Source organism: Elephas maximus, chromosome 4 (genome assembly GCF_024166365.1).
Source record: "Elephas maximus indicus isolate mEleMax1 chromosome 4, mEleMax1 primary haplotype, whole genome shotgun sequence".
Lineage (NCBI taxonomy): Eukaryota > Metazoa > Chordata > Mammalia > Proboscidea > Elephantidae > Elephas > Elephas maximus.
The window spans coordinates 85,996,089-86,021,624 of NC_064822.1; the positions used below are offsets into that span (position 1 = coordinate 85,996,089).

Genomic DNA, 25,536 nt, shown 5'->3' on the forward strand with positions numbered 1-25,536 from the left:
TTGTCCATAAAAGATCCAAATGCATCTTAAACAGTTATTATAGTTGGGTTCTTATGATGCTTAATCACAGGCTTACGTTCTTTGGGATATGTAACTCACTGACCAAACTGTCAATGTATTATTTTTTTTTAGCTTAGTGTTTAGAGGTCCTAATTATCTCTTTCTTAGAGCCCTAGTGGTGTAGTGGTTAAGCGCTCAGTGGCTAACTGAAAGGTCAGTGGTTCAGATCCACGTGCTGCTCCACGGGAGAAAGATGTGACAGTCTGCTTCCGTAAAGATTACAGCTTTGGAAACCCTATTTAAAAAAAAAAAAAAAATAGGGCCGTTCTATTCTGTTCTATAGGGTTGCTATGAGTCAGAATCTGCTTGACAGTAGTGGGTAGAGTACTTATCTCTTGATAGATTTTTCCACCTACTGGAAGGATGGCAAAAGGGACTTGTTAACAGCATGATCGTAAAGCCAACAATAGTGATGTTGGTAGTAATGATAATTGTTTCCTCAAGTTGACCACTTATCGTGTGCCAGGTACTGTTTTAAATGCATTACATATATTAACTCACAACAATTTTTGTGAAGAATAAGAAAACCAAGGCTTAGACAGATGAAATACGTTGTCTTAAGATCACACAGCTAGCAAGAATGAAATCAGCGACTCAAACTGAGGAGTCCAGTTGCAGAGTTTTAGAGGTAGATTCATAAGGTACTTATCAACTTAGTATATAATAGTTTTTAGTTCTAAGAGAAGAATTCACTTAAAAGTTCTTTTTTTTTTTTAATGTGATGATGAGAAAATGGTAAAAAATATTTTCAGTGTGGCGGGTGGGGACAAGTACTTTTAAGGTAGGAGCAAAGCTTGGAGCTACAGTTGCCTGATTGAAGTGTATGGTGGCTCAGGCACCCATTTATGAACAGCTTTGAATCTATGTGAGTGGATGATGGCCTATGAAAGATTTCAGAAAATTCATATCCTTTAATTCAGTCCTCCACATGCCATGTGCAAATATGTGGAGGGTAGTCAGTGGAGAATGGTTTTTAAAATATCACAGAGGGCTCCAGTTGGATTTGAGCTTGGATATTTACTATCATTTTGAGATAGAGCCATCCTAAAAGACTACAACATAGCAAAATAGCTAAACATATTTTCAAAAGTACCCATTCATTCACTTTAGGCTAAGAGAATTTTTTTTTTCCTCATAATCTTTATCTTGAATTTAAAACATTCTCATTGATTCATGAAGCAATTTTCTCTAGGTTGCTATTACTGCTTTGGCTATTGGCTGTTTCAGGTGTAGTTATCGTTCACCTGTGGTTAGTTCATTCATTTAGCTATAGATTAAGTATTTAAGGTCAATGCATTTGCTCCAAAAATTATAGGGTTAAATGACTAAGTGAAAAGAATGAAACAAGATATGGCTTCATACCAATTCTGTTTTGACTAGAGTTAGCACAGAGTTGGAAAGACCACATGAAGAAAGGAAAGGTAGTTAGGACTGAGGTGATCCACTGTAGAGTATTATGCTGATGACTCAGCTAGGGTGTGTATCTTAATGGAAAAGTTTGAAAACTTTGCTATGGGATTTAAGTGTTACACTTTTTCCTCTACTACTTCCTACTCAAGGAAGAACTCTCTTTTCCCTCCTTTGTATGGTCATAATAAAGGATTGCAAATTAATTAGCTGCATTCAAGGCATCACACAGATTGATTTCCATATTTGTCTTGGAGGGAAGTCCAGACTTCTGTTTGGGGTGACTGAATCTTTGCCTTGTGAGACTGGGTGCAACTTCCGTGTATTCAAGGACAGGATCATCTTGTCATCAGCTAAATGCCTTGAAAGATGTAAGTTACTTAGAAGAAATGAACCCACCCCCCCCCCCATGGTTTATTTTTAACGTTTCTCTCTACTCTCTTTCATTCCTCACTCAGTGCCTCAGAGAAATATTGCACCTGCTTGCTGCTTATGGCAATTGGGTCTCTAAGGATTAATGGTAGACATTGTTTTCTCTGTGGGTTGGGAGCAGAAAATTACTCTAACCTTTTTCGAGTGTTCAATAAGTACTGAAAACTTTGGCAGTTGAATATGGAATGTAAAATGAACACAAATATTGAGAAAACAAAATCATCCCACAGGTTGGAAAGCTGAAAAGCATTATTTCCTGAATTAGCTCCTCTTATGATTTGAGTTAAAACTGGCATTGATTTGCCTAAAGGAAATTTCATTGGCTTAGAAAAAAAAAAAAACTAAACTAAAAAACCCTGACCTTTATGCTTATGTTGACAAAGCCATTTTGTGTTTGATTTTATTCTTCCTTATTTGTAAGTTTATCTTTTTTCTTTTAAACAAGGGTGGGGATTTTGTACTTTGCTGAGTAGTTATGATTCAATTCATGGAACAGGTCCAGTATGAAAGGTGGAATTGAAGGGCCCCTCGACTAAGAGCCTAGTGCTGGCTCCATTTCTAAGTGTGTGACCTTAGACAAGTCTTGTCAACTTCCTCGCCTCTGTGTCACACCTTTAAAATAGAGATAATGATACCTCCTATCCATCTCACTGGGTTTTTTTTATCTCACATGGTTTGGGGGAGACAATGTTGCACACTGGTGCAGAGTCCTGGGCTTTTGAGTTGGACAGACTTGTTTTTTGTAGTAGACCATTGGGTAAGATAAACATCTCCTCTGAGCCCCATTTTTTTTTTCCATAAAATATTAACATTTGTACTACTTCTTAGGGTTTATGTCAGTATCAGAATCAAATGAGGTAATATGTATAAAATGTTAAGCATATTAAAATAAAACAAAACGAAAAAACCCAAACCGATTGCTGCCAAGTAAATTCTGACTCATAGACGCAGTTGGTTGGGTTGGTGAGCCTATAGGACAAAGTAGAACTGCCCCCTAGGGTTTCCAAGAAATGCTTGGTGGATTCGTACTGCCGATGTTTTGGTTACTTGGTACGTAATTAATGTTCAGGTAGTTATTATGAATGATATGTCATTATTGTCAATAGCATTTCATAATGTTATGGATATGGAATAGAATGATCAAATTTTCAGGTTTTTATGTTTGGCACTGCAGCTCACTGTTAAGAAAATCTGGAAGTGTAAAGAGGTAATAATTAAAAGATGGGCAGGATTTTCTCATTTCAGACCAGTAGCCACTACTACCATGGCATTGTCTAGGTAATCTACCTCCCTGTGTTTTACTTTTTATCTCTAGTCAAATAAAAATAATTTCCCCCCCAGGAAAATTATATTGTAGTTGTGTTGTAAAAACTGAAGCAAAAGTCCATGTCGTTTGTGGTACCTAGGAATGGCTGAAAACGTCTGTTTAATACTTTTCTTAGAAATGTATTTTTTGGGGTCCAGGTAAAAAGCACTGTGTACCTCATAAGGGAAAAATAAGAGTCTTCTATTATTGTCTAAATGTGGGGAGTGGTCTAAATCTTAAATAAGAAAAACTTAACTATCCACTCCATTGTTTTAAGAAATAACAGCAAGAATCATTACTGATACGGTCTAAAATCCTGGAGTGAAAGATTACTGAGGGGTGTAAAATCACTAGGACAAGAATTCTGTTCTTTACTTGTACTTCACATCAAGTCACTGCAACTATGGCTAGAGAGCAAGGAGTTGTCACCTGTGCTGCATGGCACTGAGTAGAGAACAGACCCTGTCTGTTTCGTTTGTGTTTTTATTCATGTATTCAACACGCAACCCACGTTTATGAAGCACCTGTTGTGTGTTATGTGCTGGGCACTTTGCTGGAAGCTGGCAACCTATAGATGCATACCCACTGTAGATAACTATCATTTCAAGCTGAAAGAGGAGAAATATTACAGCAGAGAACCTTAAATCTGCATTCCTGAAATCATTGCTTCATTTATACTTTGGAGAAAGAACTGATTACCTTTATTTTACTTAACCGTAGATCTTAGTATGTTTTCTTTTTCCTACTCTAAAATCCAAGATACCACTATAATAGTATGCCAGGAATCTCCACTGTTACTTCCTTGGTTCAAGCCCTCATCATTTTATTTATCTCCTAACTACTAGGTAACCTCTCTTCCCTTCTTTTTCGTCCTGTCTCCCAAATAGCACCGACAACTGTCAAGTCTATCTTCCTGCTTCACCAATTCATTTTAAATGTAAATTGAACAGTGTCGCCTCCAGGCTTAAAATCTTTAAAATGGCTTCCTTATCACTTTTCCAAGATAGGATCCGAATTCCTCAGCATCCTGTTCATGGTCCTTGTCACTCTCATTTCTCCTTTCCTATCCAATCTCATCTCCTACCACCTACTTCTCTCTCCCTCCTGCATATGAAATGATTTACAATTCCTTGCTCTCTCACATTACGAAGGCCTTTTGGTATTTTCAACTCCATCGTCACTAGTATTTTACTTACATTGTATTGCTGTCATTTGTTTATACATTTATCTTTCATAATTAGGCTGGATCTTGAAGGCAGAGATTCTGTGTCATTTTACTTTGTATTCTACCCACATGACACACTGCCTGGCTCATAGTACACATTCTCTAAATGGTTGTCAAATAAATGAAGGGATAAAGATAACTCCCACATGGCCAGACTGTATCATTAGTAACATTTGAAGCTCTTAACTGTATTATGCAATAACTGTAATCCACTTTTGTAAATCCGGTAATGATGTAATAGCTAAAAGGGAACTTAGATATCATCTCATCTAACCCTGTTATATTTTCAAATGGATAAATTCAGAGTAGCTCAGAACTAACTCTGGCCTGACTGCTTGATTCTCAGGCCAGGGTACTTTCCTCTTGCCATGAATAGGCCTGACAAATTGGAATGTGTGCAAGAATTTTTTTTTTTTATATAATTTTTATTGTGCTTTAAGTGAAAGTTTACAAATCAAGTCACTCTCTCACACAAAAACTTATATACACCTTGCTACATACTCCCAATTACTTTCCGCCGAATGAGACAGCCTGCTCTCTCCCTCCACTCTCTCTTTTCATGTCCATTTCGCCAGCTTCTAACCCTCTCTACCCTCTCATCTCCCCCACAGGCAGGAGATGCCAACATAGTCTCAAGCGTCCACCTGATCCAAGAAGCTCACTCCTCACCAGCATCCCTCTCCAACCCATTGTCCAATCCAATCCACGTCTGAAGAGTTGGGTTCAGGAATGGTTCCTGTCCTGGGCCAACAGAGGGTCTGGGGGCCATGACCACCAGGGTCCCTCTAGTCTCAGTCAGACCATTAAGTCTGGTTTTTTAATGAGAATTTGGGGTCTGCCTCCCTCTGTTCTCCTACTCCCTCAGGGGTTCTGTGTTGTGTTCCCTGTCACGGCAGTCATCGGTTGTAGCCGGGCACCATCTAGTTTTTCTGGTCTCAGGCTGATGTAGTCTCTGGTTCATATGGCCCTTTCTGTCTCTTGGGCTCGTAATTGCCTTGTGTCCTTGGTGTTCTTCATTCTCCTTTGTTCCAGGTGGGTTGAGACCGATTGGTGCATCTTAGATGGCTGCTTGCTAGCGTTTAAGACCCCAGACGCCACTCTTCAAAGTGGGATGCAGAATGCTTTCTTAATAAATTTTATTATGCCAGTTGACTTAGATATCCCCTGAAACCATGGTCCCCAAACACCTGCCCCTGCTACACTGGCTTTCGAAGCATTCAGTTTATTCAGGAAACTTCTTTACTTTTGGTTTAGTCCAGTTGTGTGTGAAAGAATTTTAATGTGATGATAGTTAAATCATTTATTTTAGCTTTGGAATTAAAAAAAAAAAAAAAAACTTTATTATGGAAGAATTTAAATAACACAAAAGTTAATAGAAAAGTATAATGTACTCCCAGTACCCATTACCAACATGAACAATTAACCCATGGCAATTTTTGTTTCATTTATTCCTCTTCATATTATTTTGCAGCAAATCCTTGATATTTTATTATTTCATCTGGAAATACTTCAGTATGTATGAGATATATTTTTAATCTTCTAAATATGTGTCTCTGGCATTCTGGGAAGTCATGAAACTTCAAACAAAATAATGAAGCCCCATTGAAGACTTGGCTCCAGAAATCTGTAGGCTGCTCCACCTGGGCCATGGTCTCCCATCCCTGTGCTGTCTCTTCCTCTACCTGACTGCTCCCAGGACCACCACTCCCACTGAACCGGTCTCCCTGAGTGTTCTTTGTTCACATGCCCTGGAGAGAGTTGTGCTTTTTTTGGGGGGGGGGTGTGGGGTTGTGGGGGTGGGTAAAAATATATAGATAACAAAAGATTTGCCAATTCTTGCAGCACTCTTTTGTTTAAATTCTGTTAGATGGAGATGTAAGTAAGAAAAGAGATGGCCATGATATTCATAAGGAGAGGAGATATTTGTTAGTAGAAAGCCAGATGTACTGTTTATGTATGAAGTTAAGTAGCTTTAAAATTTTTATCTGTGAGAAGCCTTTAAAGTTCCTTAGAATCTGTCATTTTTATTTCCTCAAAATGACATTTTAAATTTGTAGTTTAAAAGAAGTTTATATTATGAATTATTATAAACATACACAGAGTTACAGAGAAAAACATGTAAGGAATAGTCGTTGTGTCCACTGTGCAACTTGATCAAATCTTAATATTTTGTCATATTTGCTTCAAGCTTTATTTAAGCAAAAGAATAATACAGTTAGAGCTCAGATGTCTTTGTGGTTCTTCTCTCCCTTCCCTCCCCAGGGATAACCATTATCCTAAATTTGGAATTTTTATCATTCTAATACACATATAACCTTACGTTGAGTAGTAGCTTGCCTTTTATAAAACAGTTTCATTTCACCTCTTCCAGTTGCTATTCATAACTCTGTGAGGTATGCAGGGGACTGTATATTTACTTCAATTTTCAAAACGTACAGCCCACCACATTTTCCCAGTTTCATTAATAAAAAGCTGTAGGGTGTGAAGTAAAGTACTATTTTATGATTTAAGGTATTTTATTAGAAATACAGAGTCCTAAGGCATGGTTTTTACTTTCTAAGAAAACTTTTCACACCCGACCTTGCTTCCTTGCTTAATTTAAAGTACTAATAATTACCTTTAAAAAGTATAAACAGCAGTAGGATGGGTGGGAACCTCAGGGGGCTATATAGTCTTAACTTCCTGATTTGAGTGAAACTTTCTTAAAAACAACTCATGTAAGTTTTCTTCCCGTTTTCAAAGAAAACACTTCAAGAAGGAAATGCTGTCAACCCTCCTTGAGTAATGCTTTCTGACATGACAGATTGGCAAAGAAGTCAGTGAGATGTCGAAGTCAGTGAGATGTCTTGCTTTGCATTACCTAATAATGCTTTAAAAATTAAGTATAAGAGTCAGATTATAATTTAAATTTAAAAAAAGTTTCCACCTCATTTCCTGCCAACCAATTTTCCCAGCTATGTTTAGCATTATTTTTTGCTCCTTACAAAGAGATACAGTATTCATCCTGTTTATTCAACTAGAAAGAAAAAAAAAAGTTTTTCCCCTATTCTTTTAAAAACAATCCTAGTGCTGGTAACTAGATTCTAACTGAGTAATTTTGGAAAGAACTATCTCTTTCCACAAATAGATAAGACCTGAACTAGGTCTTCTGAGTGGAGTAGTAAATTTCCATGATGTTAAGACACTGGTGGGAGTTTTTGTGGATGCACGTTGTGTGGAATGGGGACTTTTCAAGTCATGTATAGGAGTGGGATCAGTTTCTGGTATTGGATACCCTATGAGCCACAAGCATTTGGGGGTTTCCCATTGGGATAATCTAGTGCTAGCCACAGTTTATGCACGTGATCTGGAGTAAATGCTGCAAGAACAAGAGATGCTTGCTTACAGGATCTCTGCCTATTTTTTAGGGTCCTGTAAGTGCACTCAGTCTTGATTTACAAACCAAGTTGAAATCATTGCTGTATCTCTTCATGTGGGCTTCTAAATAGCTGCCATTAAGTTTTTATTACCACCAAGCATTCAGTTAAGCTAGAGCCAAGGTACCCAACTTAGTACTTTTTATTGGGTTTTTAACCTAAGTGTTTTTAGTCTCAGCAAGTTCCATAAGTCAGAAGCACATCTTCCTTATTCACCTTTATATCCCTCCCTAGGACTTGTAACATCTTGTAACAAGTATTTGTCCAGTGTATAAATCAGTAGTGCCCATTTAGAAGAGTCATTTCCCTCCTCCAGTTTGAAACTATCATGTATTTAGGCTTTGTTTAAAGAAAATGGTAGATCTTCCAGGTGACATTATTGAATATCCAGATATTTATCTTTTTGCCAAATAGAATATCCAAATTGACAGAACCTCAGTTTTTCATTTCTCTTTAGTGTGGTAAAGGCATACTTCTTTGGCATCAGGAAGAGGATGTCTGAAAATCCATTTTTGGCTTTTTCTCAAAACTTTCGTCCATACCTATTATTTCAAGTATTGCAGTATCCAAATCGGAGTTAAAAAACAAATCTTTCCATTTTCACTTTTTCTTTACTCTTACTCTCCATCTGATCAAACTAAATTTTAAGAGGCTACACAATCCCTGGTTGTGTCTACGGTGCGTCAGTATTGGGTGAAAAACACAGTCTTAGCTTCTGCATCTTTTAGGGACTAAGAATAGTTCAGTAAGGTAGACATATTCTGAATCTATACCTTTTCATAGTAGAACTTCAATCCCGTAAATGCCGTAAAAGTGGTTAAAGTTGTTCAAAAATATGTTTTTCTTTGTCTTCTTAAGTAATAGTCTATTTCACAAAAGTATCATTCATTCCATCAAAACCCCCTGCTTAATTTACCACTATAGTTAAGGATAAATTTTAAGCCCTGATTGAGAAAGATAACAATAAAAAGTCTTCAAGAGGATCTAAGTTTTATCTACCAAAAAAATTAAGTCCTAAGCATAGATTTTACATTTCTATAGTGTCAAGATGAACATATTTTACTTTTTTTTTTTGGCTTTAAAGAACAAAAATTTATTTTCTCACAGTTTAGGAGGCCAGAGTTCAAGTTCAGAGTGTAACTCTAGGGGGAGATCTTTGTGTATTTCAGACTTTACTATCGGGCAGTCCTTGTAGACTGATCTGCCTTGTGAATTTATCTGCCTCCATTGTCATCAGACAGCTTCTGTCTTGCCTCATTTGTGCTTGTTTGTCTCTGTATCTATGTGGCTGTTTTTATTTTATTGTGCTTTAAGTGAAAGTTTACAATTCAAGTCAGTTTCTCATACAAAAACTTATACACACATTGTTATGTGACCCTAGTTGCGCTCCCCACAACGTGACAGCACACTCCCTCTCTCCACCCTGTATTTCCCCTGTCCATTCAGCCAGTTCCTGTCCCCATCTGCCTTCTCATCTCGCCTTCAGACGGGAGCTGCCCATGTTTTCCTTATGTCTTTGGTGTTCTTCATTCTCCTTTGCTCCAGGTGGGTTGGGACCAGTTGATGCATCTTAGATGGCCGCTCCATAGCTTTTAAGACCCCAAACATCACTCACCAAAGTGGGATGCAGAGTGTTTTCTAATTAGGGAATGCCCCTTTCCTTCTTCTTCACCCTTGTAACCATCAAAGGCCAGGCACATTTTTTAAATCGTGGGTAATGTTTCCATTTTGGGCAACACTTCACAGTTCTCAACGCACAGTGACACTCTCTATAGCGGTGTATACGTGTTCCAGTTTCTCCACAACCTCTCCAACATTTATTATTTTGTGTCTTTTGGATTATTAACAGCCTTGTTGGGGTGAGATGGTATCTCACTGTAGTTTTGATTTGCATCTGTCTAATGGCTAATGATCGTGAGCATTTCCTCATGTATTTGTTAGCTGCCTGAATGTCTTCTTCGGCGAAGTGTCTGTTCATATCCCTTGCCCCCCCCCCTTTTTTTTTAATTTTAATTGTGCTCTAAGTGAAAGTTTACAAATCAAGTCAGTCCCTCATGCAAAAACTTATATACACCTTGCTATATACTCCTAGTGGAAACCCTGGTGGCATAGTGGTTAAGTGCTACGGCTGCTAACCAAAGGGTTGGCAGTTCGAATCCGCCAGGAGCTCCTTGGAAACTATGGGGCAGTTCTACCCTGTCCTATAGGGTCACTATGAGTTGGAATTGACTTGATGGCACTGGGTTTTTGGTTTTGGATATACTCCTAGTTGCTCTCCCTCTAATGAGACAGCACACTTCTTCCCTCCACTTTCTTTTCATATCTATTCGGCCAGCTTCTGACCCCCTCTGCCCTCTCATCTCTTCTCCAGATGGGAGCTGCCCACATAGTCTCATATGTCTACTTGGTCCAAGAAGCTCACCCTTCACCAGTATCATTTTCTATCCCATAGTCCATTCCATTCCCTGTGTGAAGAGTTGGCTTTGGGAATGGTTCCTGTGTTGGGCTAACAGAAGTCTGGGCTTTTTACAAGAATTTGAAGTCTGCATCCCACTGCTCTCCTGCTCCCTCAGGGGTTCTCTGTTGTGTTTCCTGTCAGGGTAGTCATCAGTTGTATCCAGGCACTATCTAGTTCTCATCTCAAGCTGATGTAGTCTCTGGTTTGTGTGGCCCTTTCTGTGTCTTGGGCTCATAATTACCTTGTGTCTTTGGTGTTCTTCATTCTCCTTTGCTCCAAGTGGGTTGAGACCAACTGATGCATCTTAGATGGCCACTTGCTAGCGTTTAAGACCCCAGACGTCACTCTCCAAAGTGGGATGCAGAATGTTTTCTTAATAGATTTTATTATGCCAGTTGACTTAGATGTACCCGGAAACCATGGTCCCCAAACCCCTGCCCCTGCTACGCTGGCCTTCGAAGCATTCAGTTCATTCTTTGCTTTTGGTTTAGTCCGGTTGTGCTGACCTCTCCTGTATTGTGTGTCATCTTCCCCTTCACCTAAAATAGTTCTTATCTACTATTTAATTAGTGAAAACTATTTCTCAATATCTTATAATAGTGGTCTTATACAATATTTGTCCTTTTGCATCTGACTAATTTTACTCAGCATAATGCCATCCAGGTTCCTCCATTTTATGAAATGTTTCACGGATTCATCACTGTTCTTTATAGATCCGTAGTATTCCATTGTGTGAATATACCATAATTTATTTATCCATTCATCTGTTGATGGACACCTTGGTTGCTTCCAGCTTTTTGCTATTGTAAACAGTGCTGCATTAAACATGGACGTGCATATATCTGTTCGTGTAAAGGCTCTTATTTCTCTAGGATATATTCCGAGGAGTGGGATTTCTGGGTTGTATGGTAGTTCTATTTCTAACTTTTTAAGAAAACGCCAGATAGATTTCCAAAGTGGTTGTACCATTTTACATTCCTACCAGCAGTGTGTAAGTGTTCCATACTCTCCACAACCTCTCCAACATTTACTATTTTATATTTTTTGGATTAATGCCAGCCTTGTTGGAGTGAGATGAAATCTCATTGTAGTTTTGATTTGCATTTCTCTAATGGCTAAGAATTGTGAGCATTTCCTCATATATCTGTTAGCTACCTGAATGTCTTCTTTAGTGAAGTGTCTGTTCATATTCTTTGCCCATTTTTTAATTGGGTTACTTGTCTTTTTGTAGTTGAGTTTTTGCAGTATCATTTAGATTTTAGAGATCAAACAATGATCAGAAATGTCATAGCTAAAAACTTTTTCCCAGTCTGTAGGTAATCTTTTTACTCTTTTGGTGAAGTCTTTAGATGAGCATAGGTGTTTGATTTTTAGGAGCTCCCAGTCATCTAGTTTCTCTTCTACATTGTTAGTAATATTTTATATACTGTTTGTGCCATGTATTAGTCTTTGCCCATTTTTTAACTGGGTTATTTGTTGTTGAGGTTTTGCAGTATCTTACAGATTTTAGAGATTAGATGCCTATCAGTTTTATTGTAGCCAAAATTTTTTTCCCAGTCTGTAGGTTTTTTTTTTTTTTTTTTTAACTCTTTTGGTGAAGTCTTCAGATGAGCATAAGTGTTTCATTTTTAGGAGCTCCCAATTATCTAGTTTCTCTTCTGGTGTTTGTTATTTTACATTTTTAATGTTTGAGAAATTGGGGTATGTTTTTCAATCAGAGTTCATTTAATGGGACTGAACGTTTTTCTTTCTAAAGATCGTTTACAAAATCAAGGGCACATGTTATGAACAGTGGTTTCCTAGAATTGAGCAATATATTATTTAGAATGTTGAGGAATATGCCATATTTTCTTCTAAGATTATGGGGAGATTTGATTTTATCTCGGAAAGAAGGAGAAAAATATAGTGGATAAAATGGTCAATTTTTCAATTTAGTAAATTAGCAGGCATTTAATCAGATTTTGTAAGGCATAAAATTATAAGATCTGTGTAAGTATCCTGGCTCTGTTGTTAGCTATGTGACCCATAGTAACAGATTCCTCTTTTATTTATTAAAAAAAAAAATGTTGGGGAGGGAGGGATGTAATAAATGCTCACCTTAGCTGATTTCTCAGGGTAAAACTGATGCCTGTAAAAGTTCTTGACCAAATCATTTCTCAGTATTTAGAATTGAAATACATACAGATTTTTAGAAATTGACTACTCCTTAGTGAGAGGGAAGCCCTGGTGGTGTAGTGGTTAAGTGCTGTAGCTGCTAACCAATATCTCAGCAGTTCGAATCCCCCAGGCGTTCCTTGGAAAATCTATGGGGCAGTTCTACTCTGTTCTATAGGGTCGCTATGAGTTAGAATTGACTCGATGGCAGTGGGTTTGGTTTGGTTTTGGTTTAGTGAAAGTTCCATAAGTGTAGAGACTATTACGTATAATATTCAGAGGGAAAGTGTTTTCAAGTTCTCATCGATTTCCTAATCCCTTTGGTCACAACTGCATTGGCTGTTTTCTGTGCTTACATATTACTCCGAAGGACACTCACAGTGCTTACCACACTGTAGTGTATTTGCTGCGTCAGTTTTCTGTTTCTTTTCATTAAACCAAAAGCTTCTTGAATGAAAGATATGTGTTCATCTCTTTATCTCCAAAACCTGACACATAATAAGTACCCAATAACTAGGTGCCTGTCATATAATAAATAGGTACACAATGAAGGTTAAATCAATGAATCAACATACAGATGTTGTAAGCTAGAGCCACCTTGTGCCCATGAAGTATGCATATTGTCCAAGTCCTAACTTCTGGCAATACCTAGCTCAACTCTCACTTTTTTCAGAAAGCTTTGCTCCTGCAGCCCACACTGATCTTTCCCTGTTCTGTAGCCCTGTTTATATCAGAAAGGTCCACTCAACCTTGTTTGTTACATGCACTAATTGTTTACGTTTAGTCTTGCTTTTTCCAACAATATTGTGGAATTTTTTTTTTTTTTTTTATTGTGGAATTTAGCATTCGTATCATCTCTCTTTCTGGTTGAGCTTCTTTCCTACTAGCTCAATGCTAAGTACATGTCAGGTGGTAATGGTGCAATTATTGATCAGCCTTACGTAAAACCAGCAGAACTATTAACTTCACTGGTTTCCTCTAGGAAACCCTGGTGGCGTAGTGATTAAGAGCTACAGCTGCTAACCAAAAGGTTGGTAGTTAAATCCACCAGGAACTCCTTGGAAACCTTGTGGGGCAGTTCTACCCAGTCCTGTAGGGCCACTGTGAGTTAGAATCGACTCAACAGCAGCAGGTACGGGTTTCCTCTATTTTTCTATTTTTGGTCATCCCGAAAGCCTAAGTACCTTGCAAGTACCATCTAATAGATTTATTTAACATCTTGTTTTGTTTTCTATAATCAGTAACAGATACTGTAAGTTTGGATGCAGCTTTTTTTATCGTACCTTAAGTGAAAGTTTACAATTCAAGTCAGTTTCTCATACAAAAACTTAAACTCACGTTGTTATGTGACCTTAGTTGCCCTCCTCACAACGTGACAGCACACTCCCTCTCTCCACCCTGTATTGCCCCTGTCCATTCAGCCAGCTCCTGTCCCCCTCTGCCTTCTCATCTCACCTGCAGACAGGAGCTGCCCACATAGTCTCATGTGTCTACTTGAGCTAAGAAGCACAGTCCTCACCAGTATCATTTTATATCTTATAATCCAGTCCAGCTTTGTCTGAAGGCTGGCTTTGAGAATGGTTTTAGTTTTGGGCTAACGGAGTCTGGGGACCATGACCTCTGGGTCCCTCCAGTCTCAGTCAGACCATTAGTCTGGTCTTTTTATTAGAATTTAAGGTCTGCATCCCACTTTTCTTCTGCTCCATCAAAGATTCTCTGTTGTGTTCCCTGTCAGGGCAGTCACTGGTAGTAGCTGGCACCATCTAGTTCTTCCAGTCTCAGGCTGATGAAGTCTCTGGTTTATGTGGCCCTTTCTTTCTCTTGGGCTCATATTTTGCTTGTGTCCTTGGTGTCCTTCATTTTCCTTTGCTCCAAGTGGGTTGGGACCAATTGATGCATTTTAAACAGCCGCTTGCTAGCTTTTGAAACCCTATATGCCACTCAGGTGGGCTATAAGCTTGGATGCAGCTTTTTAAAAGAAGTTTTAAGAACCTTTACTTCAAAGGCAGGAGGAAAGGGAAAAAGGGGGGTTACTGCTTATGGAGCACTCAGTTTCAGTTTATAGTGATGGAAGAATCACATTGTTTAAGGGTAAGTATGGGTTGCGCAGCTGGTTAATGGAAGTTGTGCACCTGTGAAAAGTTGAATCGGCAAATGTTGTGTGATAGATATATTTACAACAACAACAAAAAGAACTGCTGCTGAGGTTGCTTATGTGCAGACAGATACCTCATGGGATTTGGTTTCTTGGTTTGAAGGTTTAGGGTTGTGGTTTCATGGGACATCCCAGTTAATTAGCCTAATGTCATGTTTAGTGCTTCTGTTTACCTCCCAGTTAGTCACATAGTGCCTGGAGTCTTAAAAGCTTGCAAGCAGTCATTCAGGGTACAATAATTGATCTCTTTTCATCTTGAGCAACAGAGGAAGAAAGAGAGTCAGGAATAGGAGGAGGAAATGGAATGTGTGGCTAATTGCCTTCATGTAACTGCCTTCTTTGTCATGTGACCATAAGAACTGGATGGTGCTTGGTTACCATTACTGAATGTTTTGATCAAAGATTCTGTAGAAGACTCCTGATCAAAAGGGGGAAAATGGAGAACAGAATTGAAATTTTCATGCACTCTTACTTTCTGAAGCCATTGATGCTGGGTGAACCCCTGAAACTATTGCTCTGAGGTAATCTTTAAGCCTTTAACCAAAAATATCCCCTGAAGTCTTCTTTAAATCAAAAATACACGTTGCCATAGAGTCAGTTCTGGCTCATAGCGATCCTGTAGAAAAGAGTAGAACTGCCCCATGGGGCCTCCAAGGCTGTAAATATTTATGAAAGCAGACTGCCACATCTGCGGCTGGTGGATTCGAACCACTGACCTTTTCATCAGTAGCTGAGCACTTTACCACTGCGCCACAGGGCTACTAAACCAAACAGCTTACTTAATGAAGAATGTCTGCCTGAGCATTCTGCTTTTTTAAGAACTATCTATATGTTATCAAATTGACAACACCAGCTCAAAAGATTAGATAGGAAACTTAAGGGGCAGTGAGTTAATGGGGGAGGAAAAATTCTGGAAAGGAGAGTGAGAATGCTTGTACAACTTGAAGAATGTGATTAATGTCACTGAATTGTACATGTGGAAATTGTATTGATGTTACATTCTGCTGCGTATTCTCAACAGTAAAATAAAACAAAAAAACCTTAGTTTCACTGGAGGGGAGATGAGAGGGTGGAGGGGGTTAGAAGCTGGCAAAATGGACACGAAAAGAGAGAGTGGAGGGAGAGAGTGGGCTGTCTCATTAAAAAAAAAAATTAGGGGGAGAGTAATTGGGAGTGTGTAAAATTGGGAGTGTGTAGCAAGGTGTATATGGGTTTTTGTGTGAGATACTGACTTGATTTGTAAACTTTCACTTAAAGCACAATAAAAATTAAAAAACAAACAAACAAAAAACCTTAGCTTCAGTTTGGCTGTTTGTCCACCAGGTGTTGGAAATGCCTTACCTCAGCAAAGGAACCCCTATCAGAATGCTAAGTTGAAACCCAATGCCCAGTCTGGGATAATTTTTTTCTTTTTTCCACAATTTTTAGGGAAGTAATGGGTAACAGGTGCTTAGCTGTCACTTGTGTGTTGACAAACGGAGTTCCACCAAGTGTCTGGAGAAAACCTACTCAGCCAGCAAGCCTCCTGCCCAAAGGCGCTCAACTTTTTCACTCCATGAGCTCGGAAGCCCACCTCACCATCTCCTGCGGGTCTCCCGCGGGTCTCCTGCGGGTCTCCTGCGGGTCTCCTCCAGCCTCCTGCTGGTCTCTTGGTTCTGCTGCTACCATTTCACTGCTTCTCGCCATCTCCGGTGTTACAGAACTCCCCCTCTGGTTTCCATGTTGCAGCTCCTCTCTTGGTTTCTTGGTTCCAGAAGCTTCTCAGTGCAGAGATCCTGGGTCCAAAGGATGTACTCCACTCCTCGCTCTTCTTTTTCGGTAGTGGTGAGATCCTCCAGGCTGGGATAATTTAAACTATGCTTTTAAAAAAGATGAAGCCCACCCCTGCCACACTCCATACACAAAAATTAACACAAAATGGATTGGCCTAACTATAAGAGTTAAACCTATGAAGTCCTTAGAAGAAAACACAGGAGTAAATCTTCGTGACCTTGGATTTGGCAGTGTATTCTTAGATTTGACACTAAAGAATGAGCACAGAGAAAAAAAGAGATAAACCAGACTTTATCAAAATTAAAAACTTTTGTGCATCAGAACACATTATCACAAATGTGCACAGACAGCCTACAGAATGGTAGAAAATATTTGCAAATCATGTGTATGTTAAGAGTTTAATATCCAGAACATATAAAGAACTCTTACCACTCAGCAGCAATGACAAACCACCCTATTAAGACATACAAAGAGCCATCAAGCACATGAGAAGATGTTTGACATCATTGATCTTCAAAGAAATAGAAATCGAAACCATAACGAGATACCACTTCACACCCACGTTGTTGTTCACTGCCATTGAGTGGACTCCTGGCAAACTTGCGCACAACAGAATGAAATGCTGCCTGTTCCTGTGCCATCCCAGTGATCAGTTGCAAATCAGACCATTTTCAGATGACTTTAATCTGTAAAACAGATCGACTGATTTTCAGATGACTTTAATCTATAAAACAGAAAATAACAAGTGATGAGGAGGATGTGGAGAAATAAGAGCACTCCTGATAGGAACATAAAATGATACAGCCACAGTGGAAAACAGTTTTGTGGTTCCTCAAAATGTGAAACACAGAATTGCCATAAGGCTCAGCAGTTCTACTCCTAGGTATATACCCAAGAAAAATGAAAACATATGTCCACACAGAAATGTCTACACTGAATGTTTATAGCAGCATTATTCATAATAGCCCAAAAGTGGGAACAACCCAAATATCCATCAGTTAGTGAATGGATGAACAAATTATGACATAAACATACAGTGGAACATTATTCACTACTTTTTGTGGCTGAACCTCAAAAATATTACGCTAAGTGAAATAAGCCAGACACAGAAGTTCACATATTGTATGATTCCTTTTATATAATACATCCAGAATAGGCAAATCCACAGAGACAGAAAGCAGATTGGAAGTTACTAGGGGCGTGATTACTTAATGGGTACGGGGTGTGTTTTTGGGGTGATGAAGAAGTTTTGAAATAGAGATGGCAGTTCTATGGTATTGTGAATACACTAAATACCAGTGAATTGTATACCTTATATGGTTGATTGTATGTTATATGAATTTCACCTTTTAAAAAAAAGGTTTATACGCATTCGAAATCTCAGCCCCAAAAAACCCAAACCCACTGCCGTCAAGTCGATTCCGACTCACAGCGACCCTATAGGACAGAGTAGAACTGCCCTGTAGAGTTTCCAAAGAGCACCTGGCGGATTCAAACTGCCAGCCTTTTGGTTAGCAGCCATAGCACTTAACCACTAAGCCACCAGGGCTTCCCAAAATCTCAACAGTATTTTTAATTGACCTTTGCAAGCCAGATGCTAAAATTCATAGGAAAGAGTAAGTGTGTAAGAATTTTAGAAAAAAAGGAAAAAGAGGAGGGGCTTGTACCAAGAAGCAGGTATCAAAATAAACACTATTGTTGTTAGTTGCCCTAGAGTTGGCTCCATCTCGTGACAACTGTGTGCGCGCATAGTAGAACTGCATTCCATAGGGTTTTCGAGGCTCTGACCTTTCAGAAGCAGATCCATAGTCCTTTCTTTGAAGCACCTCTGGGTGGGTTAGAACCACCAGGATTTGAGTGCTTAACCATTTGCACCACCCAGGAACTTCAAAATATATAGATATGAAAATAAAATAGTTTGGTAATAAATAAATAGATTAAGGGAACAGAGTAGGTTCTTTAAATGGACTGTTGCCAAATGGTTATCTAGTGCAGAATCTCTAAAGTTGCTGATATGCACTCTCCCAAAGTCTTAATGCACATATTTTCTTCCTTTGTTTTTTTCTGAATGTTTGTTGCATTCTTAAGTATGACTCTTTTTGGTTTTGTGTAACCTGAGGTTGTTATTTTTCCATCAATTTCATAATGGAAAGAGATAAGAAAATTTATTATTATGAATAATTTGATGCTTTCAGGAACGACATCCTCTACAAAGGGAGGCTTTCCCATTTGCAAATAAAGATCAGATGAGAAGTGACATTGCTGAATGGGTTATGGGCTTTGGCTCTAGTATGAGGTAGACTAAGTTCCATTTACTAGCGTATGTCTTTGGGCTGGTGACTTAACTAAGCTTCAGTTTCCTCATTTATAAATTGAGAAGCACCTACTTTATAGAATTGTTTTGAAGATCAAAGAATGCCATGCATATTAAATGTTCAGCAGTGTACCCAACATAGGAGCGTTGGATAAAAGTTAGATGAAACTTATTATTATTGTTATTATTTTTTTTATCCATAAAGACCTTTAAAAGCACTGTGAAGGGTTTCTACTTTTACATTCTCAGATATGTACTAGTCATGGAGATTTCAGACAGGCAGCTTTATTTTCAGATAGTTTCACAGGTTTCTTGAGGGAGATGTTACTATTCCCTTAGGAAAATGGACTGAAAGTTTAAAAATGTTTGGTTATGTAATGCAAGAGGCTTAGAGAAAACCAGTACTGATTCCAGCCACCTTTTACTTAACCAGCTGTGAGAATTTGAGCCAGTTAGGCGCTTCAGTGAAGTTCTTCATTTTTACAGAGAATATGAGAAAAAGAACTGGGTTTGAATTTCAGTGGGAGAGATTTAGGTTAGATGTAAGAAGAATATTCTCATTGTAAGGCTACCAGGCAGATAAGAGGGACTCCTTTACCAGCACTAGGAGACCTTGCCAGAGGAACTTTCCCTTTCTGGTCTCATGAGGCTATTTTGAAGCTTCTGGGAACCTATCAAGATAGAGCTTAAGCTTGGACTTTAACCCTAACTCCCTGCTGATGGCATCTTTGCCTGAATTCTGGCTGCCACTCAGTGTTGGTTAATCCTCCCATTCCTACAGTAGAGCATTCTGATACTTTTTTTCCTATTTGGACAAGTGAGTGAAGACAGCATAGGATAGACAATATGTGTTTTGAATAATCTATGAAATAATTGAAGAAGTTCCCAGCAGAGTTTATAAAACTCCTTTAACTAGTTCAGAGAGCTGTGTCAGCAAAAGGGCCGGTTGGTTGGGAGGGGGGTGGAGGGAGAGTTCCCACAGCCTTGCCTGTGGTAGAAGGATAGATGAGTTGATCCTTTTAAATTTCTTTAAAGCCAGTGACTTAAGAGTTTCCAAGAATAAATAAGGTGATCATGGAAAAAAAGAGCACTAATTCTCTTGAGTTGTCCTTACCAAAACCAAACTGTTGAGTCAATTCCTCCTCATGGTGACCCTACAGAACAGAGTAGAACTGCCCCAGAGGGTTTCCAAGGAGTGAGTGGTAGATTCGAAGTGCCAGCCTTTTGGTTAGCAGCTGTAGCACTTCACCACTGTGCCACCAGGCCTCTGAGTTGCCTTTAGAAAGTTATAAATTTATCCTTGGCTTTAGCTTTATTTGACTATGTGAATCTGGTTATAAAGGGTAGGCACAATGGTTAGAACAATAGTTCTAGAGTTAGGTAGAGTTCAAATCCCAGTTCTACCACTTTCTGGTTGAAGAAGCCTCTGGTAAGTAATTTAAGTCCCCTGAGCCTCTATTTCCTTCTTTGTAAAATGGGGAAATAGTGCCTCCCTCATATGGTGATTGTGAAGATTAAGTGTGATAATGCATATAGTGCAGCCTAGCACAGAGAAGGTGCTTAATAAATGGTGCCATGGTGATGATGACAATGATAAGTTGCTTTCTAGAGAATCATCTAAGCTGGGAAGTTTTCTGTTGAAGAGTGAATTGGTATTATTTAAAAAAAAAAAAAAAATTTATATGCTGGTCCAGATATTAGCAACAAGGTCTTAATGTCACAAATGAGTAACAGAATCTTAGTTTGGAAAACTATGTTTCTACTTCCATTCTCAACCTTTGAATTATATGGCAGCAGTATTTGATTTGACCCTGTTGATATCTAGGGAAGTGCCCTGCTTCTGATGTAGTAACTATAGCTCCTGCATGAGCTAAAGCGTACTCTGATTTCTCTTAAGTTGTATAAATTGAAATTATTCAAATATTTAAAATGGGCTACGGTCATTATATTGTTGAGTGAACTTTTCAATAGAAAAATGGGCAAAGGACTTAAATCTATTTTGTAAAAGAAGAAATAATTATTTAAAATGTATAAAAATAGGTTTAACTCATTGTAGTAAAAAATGCAAGTGAAACTAAAATGTTCTTATCTCTGAGATTGACACGGATTAAAAAAGTGGAGAGTACCCAGTGTTGGCTCTCTTATATTACTTACTCTTGATGGTCATTTAGGACCATCTTTCTGGAAAACAGTCTAGAAATGTGTATCAGAATTTTAAATGTAAATATTCTTTGACTCAGCAGTTGCACATCTGGAAGTATATAATAAGGAAGTAGGGAAAGAGTACACAATCTATGATCTACTATGTTCATGCAGAATTGCTAAAAATACCTCCCCAAAATGGAACCTGTATAAACATCTGTTAGTGGACATAGGTTTAAAACTGTGGCACTATAGAAGGGATACAGTGTGCCATCGTGGCTTAATTTAAAAGGAACGAACCTAAGTTCAAATCCTGGCTCCCCTACTTCTAGCTGTATGTTCTTGGGCAAGTTACTTAATTCTGTTAAGTGTTGCTTTTCTTCTCTCTAAAGTGGAAATAATAACAGCATGTGCTTTTTAGGGTTGCTATGAAAATTAAGAGAGATGATACACATAAAGCACAGCGTCAAGCACAAAATGCTCATTATATGATAGAAAATATTACTGTATGCTCCTTAAAAAGATGAAGTGGGTCTGTTCGTATTAATATCAAAGGATGTCTGTAATATAGTAAGGTAAAACGCAAGTTACAAAATTGTTTTTATGGACCCATTTATAATAAAACTGCGTTTGTGTTTATATATGCATGAAAGTGTTTGGAAAGACATCATCACAGCAACTTTAATGAGCACTTGACTAAGTCTCAGGCACTGTTCTAAGTGCTTTACATACATATCACTCTGTCACTTTTTTAAAATCAATATATTTCAAGGGCTTGAAACAATACCTACACTTTGTATTGTAAAGTACTCGATAAACACTAGTTATTAATTCTCACGTACTGCCATTATCTCTGTTTTGTAAATGAAGACAATGACACCCTGAGAGGTCTCACATCATAAGTGGCAGAGCCAAAATTTAAATCCAGGCAGCCTAGCTTCAGTCTGTCACCCAGTAGTTGAAACTGAATATTATGGGAGGTAGGATTGTGAAGTTACTTTCCCCTTGCATTTTATGTACTTCTGGATATCTTCACATGAGGTGTATTTTACTTTCATAAACAGAAAAAAAAAATTCCATTTTGGAAAGAAACTGTATGTTTTTATATTTTAGAAATCTTATTTCATATGTTATAGAATACCTCATTCCAGGATATGAATGTATGCATACTTAGATTTGCCCACATTCTCAAGTGTCCCGGGTAAGGAACGCCTACAACCTCATACAGTGTATAAGATTTTGAGACTCTCACTTGGAGGCACTTTTACAAGAAAATAATTATAAACAAGCAGGATCCCAGGCTAAATCTATATCACTTCATGGTGACCAGCTTATGTAATAGAAATTCTGATAGCCTTCATGAAGCCTTAGTCATAATATTTTGATTTCCAGAACCCAAAAAACCAAAACCAAATTCACTGCCATCGAGTTGATTCTGACTCATAGCCACCCTATAGAACAGAGTAGAACTGCCCCATAGAGTTTCCAAGGAGCACCTGGCAGATTCGAACTGCCGACCTTTTGGTTAGCAGCTGTAGCACTTAACCACTATTCCACCAGGGTTTCCAATTTCCAGAAAGCCTGAGTAAAATGTCATTTTTTTCGTCATCAGAAAAAGCAGGCAAGTACACAACACTTTGGAAGCCAGCACAACCTCTGCAAGGCAAGGTCACAGTAGCTCCATAGACACATCCAAACTCCCTGAGGGACCGAATTGCTGGGCTGAGGGTTGTGAGGACCATGATCTCAGGGAATATCTAGCTCAGTTGGCATAACACAGTTTATAAAGAAAATGTTCTATATTCTGCTTTGGTGAGTAGCATCTGGGGTCTTAAAAGTCTGTGAGCAACCATCTAGAATACTCCACTGGTCTCACCCCTTCAGGAGGAAGGGAGAATGAAGAAAACTAAAGATACAAGGGAAAGATTAGTGCAAAGGACTAACGGACTACATCTCCACGGCCTCCAACAGACTGAGTCCAGTACAATGAGATGGTGCCCAGCTACCACCACTGACTGCTCTGACAGGGATGAAAATAGAGGGTCCGGGACAGAGCTGGAGAAAAATGTAGAACAAAATTCTAACTCAAGAAAGACCAGACTTACTGGCCTGGCAGAGACTAGAGAAACCCTGAGAGTATGGCCCCCAGACACCCTTTCAGCTTAGTAATGAGGTCACTCCTGAGGTTCACCCTTCAGCCAAAGATTGAACAGGCCCATAGAACGAAACAATAATATAGAGGTGCCCCAGCCCTGGGGCAGGGACTGGAAGGCGGGAGGGAACAGGAAAGCTGGTAATAGGGAACTCAGGGTTGAGAAGGGAGAGTGTTGACATGTCGTGGGGTTGTTATAACCAATTCATAGAACAATGTGTGTACTAACTGTTTGATGAGAAACTAGTTCTGTAAATCTTCATCTAAAGTACAATTAAAAAGAAAAAAAAAAAGCAGGCAAAAAAACAGTTATTTGATTCACAGATCCATAATCTTAAGATAGGAAGCAGTGACTTAAAATTAGACTTGGAAAATGGCCTTAGAGCTAATAGATACCATGTAGTCCTGGATGGGCCCTGGCTGCCATGTTCTGATAGCCAACATCTCTGCAGGAGCAGTACTGTGTCCTAGATCTGCCACTGCACTGTGGACTCTCCAGATAGAATGGGAGAGCCACCTAATGGCGGGATGACCTGAATTCTGATGTGAGCTTTTCTACCAGATAGCTATCCAAGATGAGACTTGATAACATATTCTGTATTTTCAGGTTCTGTAAGTCTAACAGTTTTGCCTCTTGGTGAACTCAATTTGCAATTCTTAGACCTCTAGTGGAATCTATAAAAATGCCGAACAGAATTGAGCTCCTAAGTTGACTTATGGGAGGGTTTTCCAGTATACTTTCTTGAATTACAGGATTTCCTTGGTGACAACAAACTATACAATTTACTTTTTATTACACTTTGGTATTTTTTTCTCTCTCGTATTTGTTTCTCAAAGTAAACCAGAATTTTGTTCTAAAGATCACAAACTGATAAAATGGTATGGCCTTAGTCTGATACTTGGTCAGATAATAAGCTGTTCAGATATTAATTATAATGTTTATTAGCACTTTATTTTTGTCCCCTGGTGTCCTAATGAAGTTGGGCCTTTTGGATTTTCTCAGGATCGTAGAAGTCAAGCGTTGTGTGTATTTAACACAGCATCCAAGTCCGATGAGTCATATGCTAGTGTCTGCTTTTACTTGGGAGCAGTTTTTGTGGTAACTTATGATGTTCACAGAGTCTCTTGGGAGAGTTTAAGTAACTTAAAAAAACTAAAAGTAACTCATAGCTACTTATATCTTAAAATTGTAAGTGTGGTGTCATGTTTTAATTTTAGTCTTATCTAAGTTTTGCCCAAAAAAATAAAAGGACTGTGACTGCTGTTGCTGCTGCTTCTGACTCTCTTTTAGTGGGTGGTTCTCATTTGAAAATGAACAGCAAACAAAATAACACAGCAATTTGAAAATTAAGAAATGTGAAGATAAAAATGAATTGGTACACTTGGGGAGTGCACATGTCTGTCCTGAAACTATTCAGTGATGTAGAAGCTTTGAGTGTTTCGAATGAGTGGGAAAATTAAAATACGAATTGACATTTGAAATTAAAATCCTCGTGTTTGAGAAATTTATATTTTCCATTCTCCCTTAAACTCAGTCCAGTTTCAAGTTGCATTTTGTGTGTGAATGTCTCTCTCTCTGTCTCATTCTTGTAAAACTTTACTGTTAAGAAAATGAAAAGCACGTGTTCAAAGATGACTAAACTTTCTATAGTTGGGCTGCTGAGTGATTTACGTGTTTCTGGCTGTATCCCAAAGCTTGCTCCTCCTGTTTCCTTAACCAGCATGTCACACCACCTCTCACCACTCCTTGTTTTCCTGCCTTGGCCACTCATTGGTGGTTTTCTGGTCACACCAAAACTTCACCTTTTAGCATGAAATATGCATTTTGGTTATACTGGTCTTTTGAACTAGGCATTATCTTCTTTTAAACAGATAGAGGAGTAAAGGTGGAAGGGGTAGACCTTTAAAGGTAGAGCATCCATTTTGTCTCTTTTTTGTATGATTTCAGAAGAATATTTCCCTTCCCAGAAGTAAGGCTTGAAGATAACTTAGATGTGATTTGTGCTGCCCTGCCTTTTGCTTTTGATATGTGTCTTTCAAGTCACCAATAGAAAAATATTGAGGAAGAGAGCAACAGTTTGAGCCCTTGTAAATAAGCACAGGTAAAAGACACTAAAAAGCAGTTTCCTAAAAGAAGGTCTAACACATGAGACTATGTGGGCATTTCCTGTCTGGAGGGGAGATGAGAGGGCAGAGGGGGTCAGAAGCTGGCTGAATGGATGCGAAAATAGAGAGTGGAGGGAAGGAGCGTGCTGTCTCTCTCATTAGGGAGAGAGCAACTAGGAGTATGTATAGCAAGGTGTATGTAAATTTTTGTATGAGAGACTGACTTGATTTGTAAATTTTCACTTAAAGCACAATAAAAATTTAAAAAGAAAAGAAAAAGAAAGTCTAAAATATGACTGAAAAACTTTCTTCGAAATTTCCCTCATTAGGGTCATCTTGTTTGTCTTTAGTTTTGTTCCGTGACATCATATTCTTTTTGTTGTTCTTTATAATCCTGCACTAAACCGGAACTAAGAACTTCATTCGTAGGAAAAAA

At 38.5% G+C, this 25,536-nt stretch overlaps 1 protein-coding gene across 2 annotated transcripts in view; it reads left to right on the forward strand.

Moving 5' to 3' along the window:
- STK38L (serine/threonine kinase 38 like) overlaps positions 1-25,536 on the forward strand; it is a 102,602-nt gene that overhangs the window by 20,576 nt on the left and 56,490 nt on the right. The gene's annotated exons all lie outside the window — the stretch shown is intronic.